The sequence below is a fragment of the Ipomoea nil genome, unplaced genomic scaffold, assembly GCF_001879475.1.
Source record: "Ipomoea nil cultivar Tokyo-kokei standard unplaced genomic scaffold, Asagao_1.1 scaffold1259, whole genome shotgun sequence".
Taxonomy (NCBI): domain Eukaryota; kingdom Viridiplantae; phylum Streptophyta; class Magnoliopsida; order Solanales; family Convolvulaceae; genus Ipomoea; species Ipomoea nil.
In genome coordinates, this window is record NW_017617687.1 from 252,501 (window position 1) to 271,886 (window position 19,386).

The 19,386-nt window shown below is 30.9% G+C and overlaps 3 long non-coding RNA genes across 3 annotated transcripts in view; 1 reads left to right on the top strand and 2 right to left on the bottom strand.

Moving 5' to 3' along the window:
* LOC109184375 overlaps positions 1 to 19,386 on the bottom strand; it is a 55,703-nt gene that overhangs the window by 4,206 nt on the left and 32,111 nt on the right. The gene's annotated exons all lie outside the window — the stretch shown is intronic.
* On the top strand, positions 2,451 to 2,974 carry LOC109184371. The gene is made up of 2 exons (XR_002054758.1): positions 2,451 to 2,485; positions 2,668 to 2,974. It is a non-coding gene; the product is annotated as an uncharacterized LOC109184371 (long non-coding RNA).
* LOC109184377 lies at positions 2,558 to 17,834 on the bottom strand. The gene is made up of 3 exons (XR_002054764.1): positions 17,824 to 17,834; positions 6,431 to 6,437; positions 2,558 to 2,680 (listed from the first exon to the last, which is right to left on the bottom strand). It is a non-coding gene; the product is annotated as an uncharacterized LOC109184377 (long non-coding RNA).

The window sequence follows — 19,386 nt, forward strand, 5'->3', positions numbered from 1 at the left end:
GTAGTCTATGCATAAGGGTGTATAAGTAATTGTAATATTAGAGCTATATATGGTTAGGAATAGATTGGAATATATTCCATGCTAAGGATCAACTAATTATGGTGTTGAATAATATATTTACGGTTATAAATTATTGTTGATAGAGTGTGAGTTGTATTTAAACATTTGTATTCAGCAATAGTGTTTTGCGATGGGATATCTCTTCAACAATGAAGGTGCAACCGGAAAGAGGTATGTGCAACCTTAATAGAAGTGTGTTATGGGTTATGTTCTGTCTGTGCAGCCATTTAGTTAAGTCGGTGCGTTGAGTATAAGAACCTAACGCACAAGCCCAAAAACTAAACCGAACAAACGTCAGACCTACTAGAATCCAGTGTAAATTTTAAACCAAAAAAAAGAAAAAAAAAAAAAAAAAACACCCCTTGTAAACCCCAATCGCACAGTCCATAACAACAAAAAGCACCAAATAAATATATAAAATAACAACACACCAACAGTTAATAGATCATAACATGTTACAATTAAAATACACATACCAAAATTGCTTTACGTAAAAAAAACAAAAATCAAGCTATAAAAATATGGTAAAAGTTTGCCTCAATTCTAGTTGACAGTCCAAATAAGAGATATTTTGCCTGAAAACTTGTCAACCTATTTGTGACCCAACGCACAAGTTGAACACATAAAATGCACACAGAAAAACTTCATAACACAACGCAAACTTCTGTTCATTAATTTTTAAATTGAATAACGGAATCAGCATGCAACAAAAACCACAACCATATCGCTGATTGATCATACCCGTCATAACAAAGAATTTAAGCCAAACGCACACACGGAAAAACAAATTGCACACACAGCATAACAAAGAATTGAAGCCAAATGCACACACGGAAAAACAAATTGCACACACCCGATACAATACCATAATTAAGTAGTGCACAAGCCCATAAAATCTGCTAATTAATTATTATACCCTAATTAAGACACTACCAAAAAGACAACAACACTCCCACATGCAAATAAATCATACGCACAAGGCATTATATTCAGCCAAATCTAATCCATCCAAAAACCCAAATAAACGCACCAGATCAAGCCTCACCACTTCGCCTGACAAAGGTAACCTCACCAGATCCAATATATATATATATATATATATATATATATATATATATATATATATATATATATATATATATATATATATATATATCACATCATCTAAATAATATGATTTTCTTAAAAATAATTTTATAATTCGTTTCATCATATAAAAATTTTAAAATCTCATTAAATACAATCATCTATATAGCATTTGTACAACAACAACAACAACAACAACAACAACAACAATAATAATAATAATAATAATAATAATAATAATAATAACAAATAATAATAATATGTGTGCATGTTAATGATAATAATAATATGTTGGCATAATAAGAAGAATAAGAATAATAATAATAATCTGTGCAGACGTTGTTAATAATAATAATAATAATAATAACAATAATAATAACAATAACAACAACAACAACAACAACAACAACAACAACAACAACAATAATAATAATAATAATAATAATAATAATAATAATAATAATAATAATAATAATCTGTGCGCATAAGGCGAAAAGGAAAGAAGTTAAATTAAATGCTCTTTTAGCTAGTCTATTTTTTATAAATCATTTAATTAATGTAGTATACAAGTTTATAATATACTTTATTGTATTCGAATTAATTTAAAAAAATCGATCTAACTAAAAGAAATTAAAATTTAAAAGTATTTATGAATATATTGTTATTCAAATTATTTTATTTAATTGATTATGTTTCATATTTTCTCGTAAATATATTGTAATTTATGATGTATTTTGTATTTTAACCTTATTATGGTTGTTTGATATTTTATCAATGACATTTCTAACGTCATTTAATGTTCGCCCCCACTTGAATGATTTTCTGGGTCCACCACCGCGGAGCATGAATTGAACCGTCAACCTTGCGGAGCGCCGTTACTATTCACCCGTGTTTTATCCAATTCTCCATTTGGAGAAATTAGTTTAAGCTTTCTCCAAATTCCTTAAGAAAGTTGGAGATTGGAGAAGGAGTAAGCATTTGGAAGAAGAAATTTAGTAAATAACTTTTTCAATTTTTATTTTTTCCACTTCTTATTTCTCTATTTTTTTTTTTTAGAAAATCCTCCATTTTTCCAAGTTAGTAAACCACCCCTTAATATTTTGATTTCTTGAAAGGTGTTATGTTGCCTGTTATCTTTAGCTAATAATTCTCTAATTAGTAGAAATATTAATATTAATTTATTTGAGTTGGTCTATGATAAGTAATAAAACAACTCAAAGTGGTTGTGCTTCAATTGTGTTTGTGTTTATCTTTTCTTAATACTTTCATGCTACAGGTTTTAACATTGTTTGCAGGGGCTCCCTTGGAGAAGCAAGTTGTAGTAATTTGTTCGAATTTGGTTGGCATCCTTACCCTACCTTTTAATAAGATGATTCATACAATTAGAGAATTTTTTTTTTTTTTTTTTTTAAATGCCTTCGTGTATTATGGAAAGTCATTTCATGATTTTCATCTATTATGTAATCCTTTCAAAATCCATTGCATTATTCACATTCTCTTCTACTTAAATGGGAAATGTAGGGCATATTATCTACTTGCAATATGGCCATTACAGATGGAGGCTTATGATTCGGAAGCTAGAATTGAGCTTTTGGGGATATTATCTGCTTTCATGGAACACTGAATCTTCTGCTTTGGAAATAGCAGACTTGTTGTCCGAGAATAAGAGAGCTTAGCCGTGAACATCAACTTCCGAGGCTTCAAGTAAATAGGTTATCCATTGTATTTCACAAGTTGCAATAGCAAGGGCCTTATATTCTGCCTCAGAAGAGGATTTTGAAACTGTTACTTGCTTCTTAGACCTCAATGACACCAAAGTAGTATCTAAGAAGATGCAGAACCCTGTGATAGCTAAATCTCCTAGTGCCGGGACAAGCTGCCCAGTCAAAGTAAGTGAACTCTTTTAGTTGGAGTGTGGATCGAGCTGGAAAGAATATGCCTTGAGCTGGGGCTTATTTGATATATCTTAGGAGTCTATGTGTTGCTTGTAAATGTATGTCTGTAAGGCTCTTACAATTAGAGCCGTCAAAACGGTCTCGCGGAACGGGACGGGCCAAAACACACCAAAGCCCGTCCTCGTAGCGGGACGGCTAAAAAGCCCGCCTCTTAGCGGGCTTGGAATGTGGTCGGCCTGCCCCGCCATGCTAAAGCCCGCTGGCGGGGCGAGCTAGCCCGCCAATCAATTTTTTCAATGTGTTAATTTTTTTTTAAAAAAATCACTATACAATATCCTTAAAAAAAAAAATCACTGTACAGATGTAAAGTACACTAACACAGTAACACTACCTAGTATTTTATTACCATAAATCTATAATCCTATAAGTTATAACACACTAACACAATTACACAAACCAAAATAATACAAAAAATAATATGTATTAAATACTAAATATATACGTATTAGCATGTCGCGGGCTAAACCCGTGACCCGCCTGACCCGCCCCGCCTGGACCCGTGACCCAGGCGGGGCGGGCTAAAAAGCCCGCCTCCTGGCGGATCAAAATTTGAAGAACCCGTCCCCTACCTACGGTGGTACGGGACAGGTCGACCCGGCAGGTAAAACCCATTTTTGACGGCTCTACTTACAATCTAGAAACTGAGATAATAACTGCTATGTAGCAAAACTGATGGCTGGTCTTGTAATGGTGAGATATAGAAATTTTCCAATTAATCTTCTATATTGAGTGATATCCTCCAAAGCACTTCCATTGTGTTTGCTTAGCTTGATAGAGGCAGGGCAACATGGGGGTTTTGGCAGGTTTGCAATGTAAAAAAACATGTGATGCGAAGTAATTTCAATGCATACTTTCTGTTATTAATGCTTATGCCTTTGTGATTTCTAGCAACTTCTAGTCCTAAAAAGAACTTAAGAGGACCCAAGTCCTTTATTTGGAATGAATTGTGCAAATGCTGCTTGATATGCTTTATCTGAATTTTATCAGGGCTAACAAAACTCTTATCGCTATGACCTTAGCCACTGGGCTAAAGTTATCCAAGTAATCCAATCCGAGAGTTTGAGTGTATCCTTAGCTACCAGTCTTGCCTTGTATCTTTCAATAGTCCCATCCATTTTATGTTTAATCTTGTATCTTTCATAGCTTGCCACCAACACTCAAATTGTATGGCCTCATTATAAGAGTTTGGCTCCTTCGAACAAGTAATGTTCATAGCAAAAATGTGATAACTAGGCGCTAGATTGTTATAAGACATAACTCTTGTCAAGCTGTGAGGAGAAATCCTATTGCTTAGCTGAACATTTTGACACTCATAATCAACAAGATATGCAAGTACTTTTGTCATGATGAATTAGTGAATAGGTGTTGGTTATTTTTCAAAATTGTTATTCAGATTAAATGTTTGTATAATTTATTTCATTTAAATACTATGTAGGAATTGAAGATCCAATTTGATAGGCTTGATAGAGATCGAAATTGTTAAGAAGAATTGAATTCATGAATGTTATACAAAATTATTCTTCACCAACTTGATCTATCACCATTTCGGAGGGGCTATTATTATTCTTTTTTTTTTTTTGTTATAATGAGTATGTGGATATTATTTTTGAGAAATATTAATTAAATGAAATATTTGGGCCCTGTTGTAGGGTTGCATGTAGTGCTACAGCTCGAAAAATTCAAAAAAAAAAAAAAACAATCTCATCTTCTACATGGTTTTTAATTACACAACCATAGAGATTGTTTGTTGAACATATAGCCATTAATGTGCAATCCAACTATCAGCTTAGCCTTTTAGTTGAGATGGAGCACATGCTTCAATTTGGTATCAGAGCCAGACCTTTCAATTTGGTATCAGAGCCAGACCAAAGGTTATGGGTTCGAATCTCAGTGTCACTCATAAGCGACGTGTTGCTTGGAACCCACCACACACGTGGGGGGGGGGGGGGGGCGTGTTGAACATATATCCAACTATCAGTCCAACTATCAGCTTAGGCTTTTAATTGAGATGGAGCACATGCTTCAATTTTGTTGGGTTAATTTTAGATGGTAACACTTTTAAACAAATTCCATCAAGTTAATGCTAATTAAATTAAAAATAAATATTAGTTTAGAATTAACTAAAAAAAATAATTCAAATAAAATGAAGCAAAGGAGAACATTGTACATTAATATTGTCTAATAACTTTTGTCGGGTTTGTTATGTTGTTTTAGTATTTCTTGTGTGGTACTTTAAAAAATAAAAACATAAATGTACTTGAAAATTTTCAAATTGAATTAGGTGTGAGGAATAAGGATCATAAATATGTTTCTGGCAATATGTTATTTTACTAAAATTTTTCTTTTATATAATTCATTTAATTTATAGTATGCATAGCTAGGGCAAAAATGGGAGAATTGAATTTGCAAAATGAACTTTGTTAATACTAAAATTTATTTTGGATCAATAAAATACACAATACAAGTGCATTAAATATTTTCTTTTCAAAGGTTGACACAAGTTATAGGTCTATGGTTGAACCTCTACATATACATCAAATTATCAATGTCCGAAATAGTGTTTCTTGTCTCTCTTGTTTTTCACATCATTTCTCTTTATATTTTTCTTTCCTTTTTTTTTTTAGTTAATTACCAATAATTTCCTTCCCAACAACTTTATTGATTGAGAATGAAAATGTGGGACTACTATAATATCATATAATGTATTATATGATTTAACTAACATGGTTGGCACGTGATTTAGCATCTCGTCCTTTAAGTATGAGGTTGGGGGTTCAATTTTCATCCATGTGAATAGAGTAGACCATAAGATAACTTCTTTTATTTTTTTGTTCCAATGTTCAAGATGAAAAGTAGGAAAGGGCGAGAATAATGAGTCTTAATTACTCCGTATATTTTATTATTTTAGGGAAAATGGTCAAATAGGCCCTCGAACTTTAGCTTAAAAGTCAATTAGGTCCCTAAACTTTTTAAAGGTGCAATTACACTCATCAACAATTCATTTAAGTGCAATGAAGCCCAAAAACAAATTAATGACCTGCTATCACAGGTCATTAGGGTTCAGGCCACCTTCGGCAAAAAAAAAAAAAAAAAAAAAAAAAAAAATGACCGGCGAAATTTTCGACAAAAGAAGTGACCGGCGAAATTTTTGGCAAATCTGGGTCGGTTGCTGGTCACATTTTTTTTGTCAGAAAATTCGCCGGAAAGGTGGCCTGAACCCTAATGACCTGTGATAGCAGGTCATTAACTTGTTTTTGGGCTTCATTGCACCTAAATGAATTGTTGATGGATGTAATTACACCTTTAAAAAGTTTAGGGGCCTAATTGACTTTTAAGCTAAAGTTCAAAGGCCTATTTGACCATTTTCCCATTATTTTATTAAAAAATGAATATGATGCTGGAATTGAAACAATCAAACAAGTAGGTAATCAAATAAACGTAATCTATATATATATATATATATATATATATATATATATATATATATATATATATATATATATATATAAAAGTAAAATCTTCCTAGTCAAGTTTTCCCCCCAAAACTTAGGGGCATTTTTGTAATATCAAATATTTAGACAAATATGGCATTTCAATAATATTAAAGATTTTACCTTTCTTGAGATCTCTTACCATTTTATAAATTCAATACTAAACCCTTTTGATTTCATCCATTGTGTATAAATACACCTTATATGACCATACACAACCCTAACTAAGGTTAATTATTTCATTGATTTTTGCTAATCATCCTGTGATCTTCCACAGTTGAGGTTGATACGTGATTTGCACGGTGAGGTTTTCATTATCTTAGTTTCTTTTATTTTTTCTTCTTTTTGGGTTTTGTTTTGTTTTTATTTTTTTGTATTTTCTGATTTTTAAACAAGAAAAGTGGTTCGTAAGAAAAAATGTTGATATATTCTTTTTTTTTTCTTGGTCTATTTTTGTGGAGAAGATACGGATCTAGAAAGATTGATCGGGAAGCAATAGACTTCTAATCATCCTGTGATCTTCCACAGTTGAGGTTGATACGTGATTTGCATTGGTGAGGTTTTCATCATCTTAGTTTCTTTTATTTTTTCTTCTTTTTGGGTTTTGTTTTGTTTTTATTTTTTTTTGTATTTTATGGTTTTTAAACAACAAAAGTGGTTCATAAGAAAAAATGTTGATTTTTTTTTGTTTGTCTATTTTTGTGGAGAAGATACGGATTTAGAAAGATTGATCGGGAAGCAATAGAGTTCCTTGCTCATCAAGATGATAAAGTTTTGTGATCGAGGGACGAATTATGTGTATATGTAAATAGATATAGACTTACAGAGGGAAGCATACTAAGAATACAATAAAAACCAAAATGAAATTAAAAGCATTTTTTAGTTGTCAATATATCAAAGCGTTGGACTTTGTTTCGATTAAATTTCTCCGTTAAAGTGTAATTTTTTGTAATAAGAGAGTAGTTTGTCTCTCCCTTCAAGACGTTTTTCTTGCCATTTGTAATAACAGGTCATTTACCGGTTTTTGGGCTTCATTGACCTAATTTAACATGTTTGAGGGTTTAATTGCACAATTGTAAAGTTTAGGGGGCTAATTGACCTTTGGGGTAAAGTTTAGGAGTCTATTTGACCCTTTTCTTTAAAAAAAAAATAATTGACTGAAAATGAATCTAATATTACTAATTGACTGAAAATTTTAAAAGGAAATGAATATTAATAATTGACTGCAAATAAAAAAATGCTCCATAATTAACTAAAAAAAGAAGAAGAAATGACCAGATCATTGCATTTTAATTAAAAATAGAATGAAAATTAAAAATTGAAGAAAAATATTTCAATAATAATATACTACATTATTAATAGTAAATGCATATTTTAAACAATAGTAAAGGTAAATTAAAAATGAAACGGAAATATTTCAATAATAATATCTACATCATCAATTAATAATGGAACGAAAATTAGGTAAAAATATCACTACATTTGATATTCTAATGAGTTAATTGACTGAAAATAAAAAAGAATAATTGGCTGAAAATGAATCCGATATCACTAATTGATTGAAAATATTAAAGAATAACTAATTGAGTTGAATAGGATTGTTTGTCACTACCAATGTCGTCTACAAAGAGGTTTCAATAATGTGTAAATATAATCGGTGATATTAAGTTTTTTTTTTAATGAATAAATTGTTATATATCTAGACAAAAATATATATCTTCCATACAAATGAATAAGGATACCAATTCATTTCTATAACTGAGTTGTTAGAGAACGAGCACATTTTCTTAATTTATGAAAATTCTAAACAATGATAAATAAAATATTCAAAGTTATAGCACTGTATGCGTACATCTAGACATTAGCTATTAATTTGAGCAATTATTTGCACAAATTCAAGCAATGATAACATCAAAATATATAAACGATCCAAACCATATATTTAATTGCACTATATAATATTTGATGTTCTAATTTAAATAATTATATATCGATTCATATATTCTTAATATATTACAACAAATCAATTCCGTGCATCGCACAGGTGCAAATACTAGTAATAAGTAATTTCAATTAAGTATGGTTGAGACTTGAGAGGAAGGCTCTCATTATCTTTAATGCACAGCAGAATGAAATTCCATCATTGTGTGGTCCCTCTTCTTTATCCTTTATGTTTCCTCTTTACACTTTTCTTCTTTAGCTTTCTGGCCTGCGGTTTCCATGATGTCTTCCACTCAATCTCAATGAAATTTCCCTCTTCATTTTTCCTTCACTTTTCTCTTTACACTATTTTTTGAAATAATAAATCTTCCGCAAATCTTACTAATTAAAGGTATATTTGAGGATTTTGTTATTAAATTTAAATATTATTTTAGGAGTTGTGAAGTTAAATATTATTTTAAGTTTAGAGGAAATTTTATTAGAGTTATTTGATTTTGATTGAGAAATGTCTTTTGGTTAATTAGAAGAAGAGTTCTAAAAGGTCTGGTTTTGCATGTTATTAAAGATCAGCTAGTCAGCTAATTACCATGTAGTGTGATGACATACCAATTATTATTATTATTATTATTATTATTATTATTATTATTATTATTATATTTATATATATATATATATATATATATATATATATATATATATATATATATATATATATATATATATATATATATATATATATATATATATATATAGTGAAAGGTTCTCGTGCGGTTGAATGCTTCCCGTGCGGATGTGCGGTGGATTAATGTGCGTGAGATTTGGACTCAATGTGCGTGAGTGTTGTGCTTAATGTGCCTGAGATTTGTACTTAATGTGCGTTAATGTGTAAAATGTAGCAGAAAATATTGATGTCAGCTTCTTCCCCATCCCCAGTAGCCATTTGCCCCCTCCCTGATGATGATGATGCGGAGGCGGGCTATGGTGGTAAAGAATTATGGGAATAATACAACAGAAATCCACACTTAGCTGCTGTGTAAATTTTACTGTGTGTGCGTCATCTATATAAACATTCAACTGCACTGAAGGTAGCTGATAATCCAGAATCCATGGCCAAATTGAATGAAGAAGTAACAAAAAGCTTGGGCGTTAATGTGCGTGAGTTTCTATTTTGCTTCCTTCTGAGCTCGTAATTATGAAATACTCACACACATTAAACACAATACTCAGGCACATTAAGTACAAAACTCACGCATATTAACATGACGCACATTAATACAAATCCCAGGCACATTGAGTACAAATCTCACGCACATTAAGTATAAACCTCACGCACATTAATCCTCCGCACAACCGCACGGGAAACCACAAATGCACCTGATCCCTTCCATATATATATATATATATATATATATATATATATATATATATATATATATATATATATATATAAAATCCTCCAAACCAATTCCCCCCCCCCCCCCCCCCCCCCCCAAAACTTAGGGGTATTTATGTAAAATCATATATATTCTGATTATGAAATATTTAATTATGGAGATTCCGTGTGATATATATACATGTATATATTGATTGATATTAATAAAATATAAATTAGGTAGTAAAAATCCATGTGATATATATACATGTATATATTGATTGATATTAATAAAATATAAATATAAATTAGGTAGTAAAAAATACTTCAATAATTAAATATAGTAATAATTAAGGATTTGCTATTTAAACCCACCATTAGGCTAAACTCAAAGCTATCAGCTACAAACATATTCCTGCTTTTCTACTCTCCTTTTTACACAGATTTTCAATGGCAGCTGAACCTCACTCTGAGATTGTTGGTAATCAACTTCGTGTAGAACTGCGCTGGAATCACATTAGGTTTAGAGTGCTTCGTGTCGTTCGTCTTCCTGAGACAAAAGGTTCTCAAACCATTAAATCTATAGAGTATGTAGTACATGATGTAGATTTTTTTTTTTTTCAACCATTAATATTTTGTATCTCTAAAATTTACTGTTGATGCATATGTTATATATATATATATATATATATATATATATATATATATATATATATATATATATATATATATATATATATAATTTCAGGGAACATTTATAAATATGCATATTCCACCATTGTATGTACAAAAGTGGTTCAACAAATTTAAAGAAGGCAAAGTTTATCGAATCTAAAGATTTGAGGTGGTTTAAAATGACTATAGAAACAAAACTTCTAATCTCAGGTGTATGTTGAGGTTTTGTGATAGAACTACTGTAGAAGTATTGAAAGATGCAGATTTCCCAACACTTCTAATATGTACACATGTTAACGACGAATATGTCAACATTTTATGTTTGTTATGTTATTTGTTATTATTTTTAGTCCTACAATTTATTTTGTATGAAATTTTTATTCCATCGATATATAAAATCGAATATTCCTAACATATTTCATACATATTCCGTGCAAGAGATATAGAAAATTATGTATTACTCTACTAATTAAATTAAATATGGTAATTACCGTGTACAGATTATTATTTTTTAAGCCGTGTAATTCAAACTAATTACTCAATTGAATAAAATCAACTATAACGTGTTATCATACATATTACGTGTTCGTTTTAGTAATTAATTAATTTGTTTATAAAATTTATTAAAAGTGTATAAAATGGAATATTCCTAACATATTTCATACATATTCCGTGCAAGAGATATACAAAATTATTTATTATTATAATAATTAAATTAAATATGTTAATTACTGTGTACATATTATTAATTTTTAAGCCGTGTAATTCAAACTTATTACTGAATTGAATCAAATCAATTTTAACATATACCATATACAGATTTTTACTAAGGTATATAATTAATTAAAACAGAATATTACCGTGTACAGATTTTAATTAATGTCATTTATTAATTAATTACTTTATAATATATATTATTAAATATGGTAATTACCGTGTACACATTTTTACTAATTTGCAATTTAAAATCCTCCTAACAATCAAGATTATCGTGTATTGAAAATCCTTTATTCAATATTATTCTGATTCTTATTTCTTCCCATTCTTTCTTACTAAACCGTGTACATTGTTATGTAATAATTAAATAAAACAGAATATTATTTTGTACAAATTTTAATTAAGGTAATTAATTAATAAATTACTTTATAATATAGATTAGGTAATTACTGTGTATAGATTTCATAATTTCACGGTATATTGAGATTGTGCACGTGGTAGATGATCAAGCTGATTGGTAATTCTAATTTCTTTCCATTCTTTCTTACTAAACGTGTATATTGTTATATAATAATAGAATAAGGTTTAAATTGAACACTGAACGTAACATAAAAATGCAATTAGGCCACTAAACGAAAAAAAAAAAAAAAAAGTACAATTAGGTCACTGAACACTCCAAATGTATGTAATTTCACCTAATAGCAGGTTATCATTAATTTTAGCAGGTTACCTACTTACGTGATAGCTGGGTTGACATTTTTAATAATTTTAAAACAATTTTTAATAATAATTAAAAAAAAAAAAAGACGGGGTGACCGACAGCCACCCCCGTCATTTTATTTTTTTTTTCAATTTTTTTAAAAAATAATTATTAAAAATTATTTAAAAATTACCATAAATAATTATTAATAATTTTAAATTTATATTGAAAAATTATATTAATAATTAATTATTAAAGTAAGTATAACTTTTTTGTACGCATTATTTTAAATAATTTTGATTCAAGCTACTCAAGTTTCTATGTTTTCCATATACAAAGCTATAATTGTAATACTTTCATAATAATATTGAATAAATATTATCCATATATTTAGATTTAATTTATATATATATATATATATATATATATATATATATATATATATATATATATATATATATATCTTGACAGAGTACAAATCAGCGTAAATATCTTATTACACCAAGTACGTATGACTTGAACTTCAATAGACATTGTTGGACATCACTACAAGAAAAATGCACATAGACAACACTAGAAAGACAACAGTTTTTAACAAAAGCGTTTCTTTTGTACAAAAGACTACAGTTTGGTCCAAAACCGTTGTCTTTGACGCAACACTAAATAAACAACGGTTCAAACACTGTTATCTTTATTATGTTAAAAGTTTATGCATATTATGTATTACGTTAGATTATATGTATTATCTTTTAAAAAAAAGTATGTGTATTTTGTTATACAATTATGTACATTCATGTATACAATTATGTGTATTCTAGTATAACATTATGTACATTTTGAAACATAAGATTTTTTTTTTGAAAGAAAATTAACTGTCAAACACTGGTTACGCGGAATTTAAAAAAAAAAAAAAAAAAAATTTAAAACGACGTCGTTTTTCATCTGGACGCACAATGCAATGCGCGCCGTGATGTAGGATATAAATTGCCAAACATTTTGTCATAGCCATTAGATGAGGGTACGGTGCCTAACATAAGCACAAAGGTAAATAACATGCTGTACGTAAGATTTACAATTGGTTAATTAACATTCAAAATCTCTCTATAAATTCTCCGAATCACTAAACCAAAGATGCATCATAGCCCCAAGTTTCCTATTACACATTAACTGGATGTCCATATATATATGGGGCCTTGAGAGATGATTATATTATATTATCAGATCAGATCAGATCAATTGCATTAATGCTAACAAAAATGAAGGCCTTTAACCTCATCACACTAGCAGTTGTATTGCTTCTCTTGGGAGAAGCACAATTTTCGTTGGCTGCTTGCGACGCGAAGCAGCTCGACCCTTGCTTTAGCGCCTTAACGCTCAATGCCAAACCATCACCACTCTGCTGCGAGAGGCTTAATCAACATAAGCCTTGCTTCTGCGAATACGTCAAGAGTCCCACTCTGAATGAGTATATCATCAAGTCCCCAGCTGCCAAGAAAGCCAATGAACTCTGCAAGGTTAAAATTCCCAAGTGCTGAGAAAACCTCCATTTCACTTCATCATATCAATCCCGCCCGTCTATGTGTGCGCTATATTAATACTAACAATAAACACCTTTCTCTTTCTCTTTCTATTTTCAATTTTACTTTGTCTTGAATATTAAATTCATAGCCTGCTTGGTTATGATCCGTGTAGTAGTTATATGTCATCATTTGTATATATGAAAGGATACAGTACCCTCCCCTAAAAATGGGGGTCTTGTCTATTAGTTAAATTTAGACCAAGTTTTATTTAAATTATTATATATGTAGAAATAAAAAATATCAATTTCTTTTAAAATTTTATTTTCAATTTCAATTAAAACCACCTTTTGAATTCTATAAACATTATTATCAAGCATAAAGTTAATTGATTATATCTAGCTTTAACCTAAAAAAAAAAAAAAAAAAAAAAAAAATGGACCCCAAAACTTGGGTGTCTCTTGTCGTCGCCGTAATCAGACATGGCCATGGACAACCTTGTGAAATAGATAATTATGGTCATTTCTCCAATTTATATCTATTATTGACATATATAATTGCTTTTGATTCTTCAGTATAACAACATTTTTACTTTTAGTCATTTAACGTTTACAAATTGATCAAATTTCATCTAAACGTTTTGAAATATAACATTTACACCAAACATCATCCTTCTTTCATATGAGAACATACATTACATTTTAGACTAAATTTAGTTAAGTTCAAAAGGTTAGGGGTAAAAACTAATCAAAACAATACTTCTCTTATCTCTTATTTATTTATAATATTAATAAAAATAAAATCATCCGTGTGTAGTTTCCCGCCCAAACTTTTATTAATAATTAATAATAAGGTTATTTTTCTTAAAAGGGGGAAATGGAAAAGAATTGGTAGTATCAAGAATTTATAATGAAAATAATGTAAACGCGCCCAAATTTAATAATAACAAGTTTATTAAAACAATCAGTAATATATCTACTATACTCTAAGAGCCAAAGAGAGTTAGGCCTATAATAGGTAGAAAAAAAGACGGTCAAATTTTTTAATTAAATAAATGGCTCAGATTGATCATATTTTAAATATTTCCTAATTTAACCTTAATTTTATGATTATCTTACCCGTTAACTTTCCCGTAATTTATATTAGTTCACTGTTAACTTACTCATTGATTTCAATAAGATTAGGTTCCAACCCCATCCCAATAGAAGTTGGCTTAATTAGTACTCTATTTTATTCTTATAAACTAAAATAATAATTTAGTAGCTACAACGAAAAATAATACATGTGCATTTCTTTAATTTAGAATTATGTGTCTACAATGCTTTTATTAAAAAAAAATTATTCATTATCAATAAATTAAATAAGAGAAATAATTTCATTAGTTATATTGTCTTTATTTTTCTCTAATATCAAAATTTTTTACATTCAAATTCATCAATTGATTATATTCGCTTCATTGTCCATACAATGTCTTTATTCAAAAAATAATAATAATTATTCATTATCAATAAATTAATTAAGGGAAATAATTTCATTAGTTATATTGTTTTTATTTTTCTCCAATGTAAAATTCTTTACATTCAAATTCATCAATTGATTATATTCACTACATTGTCTATAGAGGTGGTCACGGGCCGGTTCAAGGTCGAACCAACCCTGAATCAGCCTGGAAAAAAGTGGGTCTGGGCCTCATTGGGCCTGAGCCGGGCTTAGCTCGAACCGGAACCGCCTTGTTAAGGGTCGGTTTAGGTCCTTTTAAAAAAAATTCGAGGCCCAGCACGGAACCGGCCCATGGCCCAGGCCCGAGCACGACCCAAGCCCCTAACCGGCCCAGGCACGGCCTAGGCACGGGCCTAAGCCCGGGCAAACACAGCCATGGCAGCAAAGCATGCTAGCTTTGCTTCCATGGTTAAATGCCTATAATTCAAAAAAAATAGTAATTTTGATTGTTGCAGCTAGACTTATTACTTACTACTCATCCCTGCAACGTGCAACGTGCAACGGCCAAATAATGTTGCATTTAGCCTCTGTGGGAGGCTAGACTAGGCTTTGCCTCCGGTAGAGGCTATTCCTGTTCTCGCCTCTTGGATAGTGCAACAACTAATTTTTTTTGTTTTTCTTATTTTTATTTACCATTTTACCCTATAAATACTCTTTATCCAATTTATTTTTATCACACAAAAATTCTTAATTCGACACTTTCTTACTTCTGCTCACAACAATTCTCCATAAATTAAAAGCAAACCCAGTTTAAAAGTCTTTTATAAATTTTTAATTTATCATCTAACATAATTTAGTCAGTAAAAATCAAATGAACTTTATAAACTATACTACATTTTATAATATTTATAAGTTATCAAATAATATTAAGTCAATAAGTCTTATATAAAGTTTTAACAGTACAAGACTACAAGTTCAAATGTATTTAACGTCATTTATAAATTTTAATTTAGTAGAAAATCATGTTAATTTTAAATTTTGAGATTAATAACAAAAATATTAATTTTAGAAAAGTGTGTGACTGTGTGTAATGTGTATATATACATTAATTATTATTAATGCGTCAAGAGGTTGTAGTAGTTTAGTTGGAAAGAATTTAAATTTATAACTAGGATTAAGATAAGAGGTTAAGGGTTTAAATCTTATTTCAAACAAAAATATATCAACTTATATAAAAATTTATATATTTAAAAAAATAAATAATATAATAAATTACGGGCCTAGCCCGGGATCGGCCACAAGAAGCCCGGGATTGGCCCGGCACGGGACCAGCCCTGAATACTATGGGCCGGTCCCGAGCTGTGCTGGCCGAGGCCCAGGACTGGCCCGGAACCGAACCGGGCCCGGCCCAGGCCCGGACTTTGGCCAGCTCTAATTGTCTATTATCTAATTTGTGCACTATTTTTAAATTAAATATCAAAGTTATAATACAGAATAATGCCATATATTTAGTTACCAAATATTTTATTAATACTATGAAAAAATTTAAAATAATATTTAATTAATAAAGCCAATCATAGTAACTACTTGAGGAATTTGTTGACAAAGAGAGTATTCAAATCACACAACAAATTGAAGTGAGAAACTACCTCTCAATATATCAACGGTGAGGAAAAAGATATTTCAAAAATTAGCAATTTAGATTAACATGTAAAATGACCTAATACATGTTACCCCACCTTTCTTAATTCTAAATCCCAAATACTTAACTTAATAAGATAAGCTAAACAAGTTTAAAAGAAAGATTCAATAACTTAATTCAACCAAAACCATCCAACGGGTGTTATCGCCACAGCGGTGACTGCACAGGCTAAAAAGGACAAACTAGACAAAGTCAAACTTCATCAATTAACAACCTTAAAACTAGGGGAAACAAGCCCAGGTGTCCAAGCACCAACAAAAGATCAATCTAAGTAACTAGCATCAATCAACTAGGTAGAATCTAAATCTAGAAACTACCGCTGCAACTACGCACTAATCTATCTCATGCGCTCTCAAACACTGGGCCCACCTGAAAGGCGTTATAAAAACAAGCAAATAAAAAACAACCTGTTAGCACGAATGCTAAATATAACACCACTCAACCCTATAAAGTACTATAGATATACTTTTGGAAAACATTTGGCATTCACACTTAAATCAAATACTTCCAATTACTTAAACAATAACTCAAATCATACTCAACAATATGATCTATATGCTTGCAACCTAATTATCAAATAGACATGCTTTCTTAAGTACTACACTCAAACACGTATCTCATGCTTCAAAAAATATCATTAAACATAGCTCAAATGTAAACTCATGCTCAACGGATAGATAAAAGATACTAAATAACTCAACAAGCAATCTCATACTGACAATCGATAGCCAACTTTAGTCAATTAAGCTTTACTCAACATCACACTAATAGATAAAGAATTAACTAATACTTAGCAAATAAGCTCATACTTTCATGCCAACTCTTAAACAACAATAAAGCTTTACTTCTCAATAGACTTTAATGCAAATCGTGCAAGTCACGCAATAAGATAATCATGATGCTTTATATATATAGATATATATACTCTCTCTTTTATGTAAAAAGAAATATCTCTTTTTATTTGGAGGTTTCTGTTGAGTCACACTGACTCGCTTTCTCTTCTTTCACTTTCGATCTCATATTTCTCGTTTCTCTTCTTGTGGGAGGCAAGTACTACGCCGTAGCGAAGTCCTAGCGTACGGTGCAATCTCATGCATTTGTCACATCCGTATCAACGGAACCTCTAACTCGTGGGGGAGGTAGGACCTTCACGACTCGTGAATAGACCTATACAGGCTCGGCAATCTAGCCGGCTTAATACTCAACTCGCCCACAGAACCACTCTCTTGGTTCTTAATCTTTCTTTCTTTCTTTATTTCTCTGTGGAATCGGGTATCGTACTTTTAGTGTGCAAACCCCCTAACCAGGATTCCAAGCCCGACGGGTAGTCTCCAACCTAGTAACTCGGGAATATTGGATATGGTGCACAGCGGAAATAAATAAAGATAAAATGTGTGTGAGATTGTGATATGTATATCTCGTGAGAAGCAAGTAAAGAGCAGTAAGTAAAGAAAGCAGTAAAGAACAGAAGACAATTATAGTGGTTCGGAGGTGGTGTAATCCTCCTACTCCACTTGCTCTTATCTCCAAGAGCAATTCACTATATCCACCACTTCTTGGTTCCAAGATACAATGAATTCCGTGATCTAGTGCTTTGATCACCAAGCCCGCACTAATCACGCCCAGTGACACCACACTGCTGCTTCGGGTTTCACGTCTCCGCGCTACTATCCCAGGATTTCACGACTCCGCGTTACTTTCCTCCCGTCTTCCACACTCCGGTAGAAACGTATCCCGTGATCTAGTGCTTTGATCACAAAGCCAGCACTAATCACGCCCAGTGACACCGCACTGCTGCTTCGGATCTCACAGCTCCGTGTGACAATCCAGGATTTCACAGCTCCGTGCTACTTTCCTCCATTTTCTTGTTTTGCTCCAAAACAAGTTTTGTCTTGCTTCCAACTTCGAGACTCTGTAGTTGATCTTCAATGATGCGCTTAGTCTCTTTGATGAAGATGTAACACTCTTTGAAAGATTTTTCTTGAACGCTCTGAGTGTTTTTCTCTCTTTGAAAGTATCAAGTAAAGCACTTGATTTTTATGCTCTGTTTAGCTCTGCTTTTAGAACTCTCTAAATATTTCTCTTTTAAGCTCTTAGAGTTATTTCTCACTTGAAGATTTCTTTTGGTATGCTCTGTACCAAATGAGATTTTTGCTCTTTGCTCTCTTATTTCGTGAGTTCGTGTTCTCTGCTCTCTTACTCGTTAGTTCCCCATCTTCAAGTCTTCATATCTTCATCCTTATATAGCTGGTAATGAGAATCTGCCCGTTGAAAAGAGACGATCTCATTTTTGAATTCTTGTATCTTTTGTTAGAGATCTTATCTTATCTTCTGGCAAAGTGTCAGAAGAGATAAGCTAGCCGTTGGTAGAGCTTCAACTTCGTGCAAATGAGTTTCCAAACTTCATCTGATATTCCTCTGATTTTCTCACGTTTCTTGGGAATATCTGGGTCTCAGTTTTGTGTAACCATATATAACTTAGGAAAGAACTAAACTTATTGAAAATTAATTATTTATAATTTCACCTTTAATATAAATATGTAGTTTTAATATCCGAAATCAATAAGATTTTTCTTAATGTGGATCTATATATTTTAAATAATTTCAATTTAATAATATTATACCTTAATTATAAAAATAATGCATAATATATATATGATTAGAGATTATATATACGGTAAGAAAAATTAACAAAAAAAAAAAGAAAAAAAGAAAGACAAAGGCGAGCCA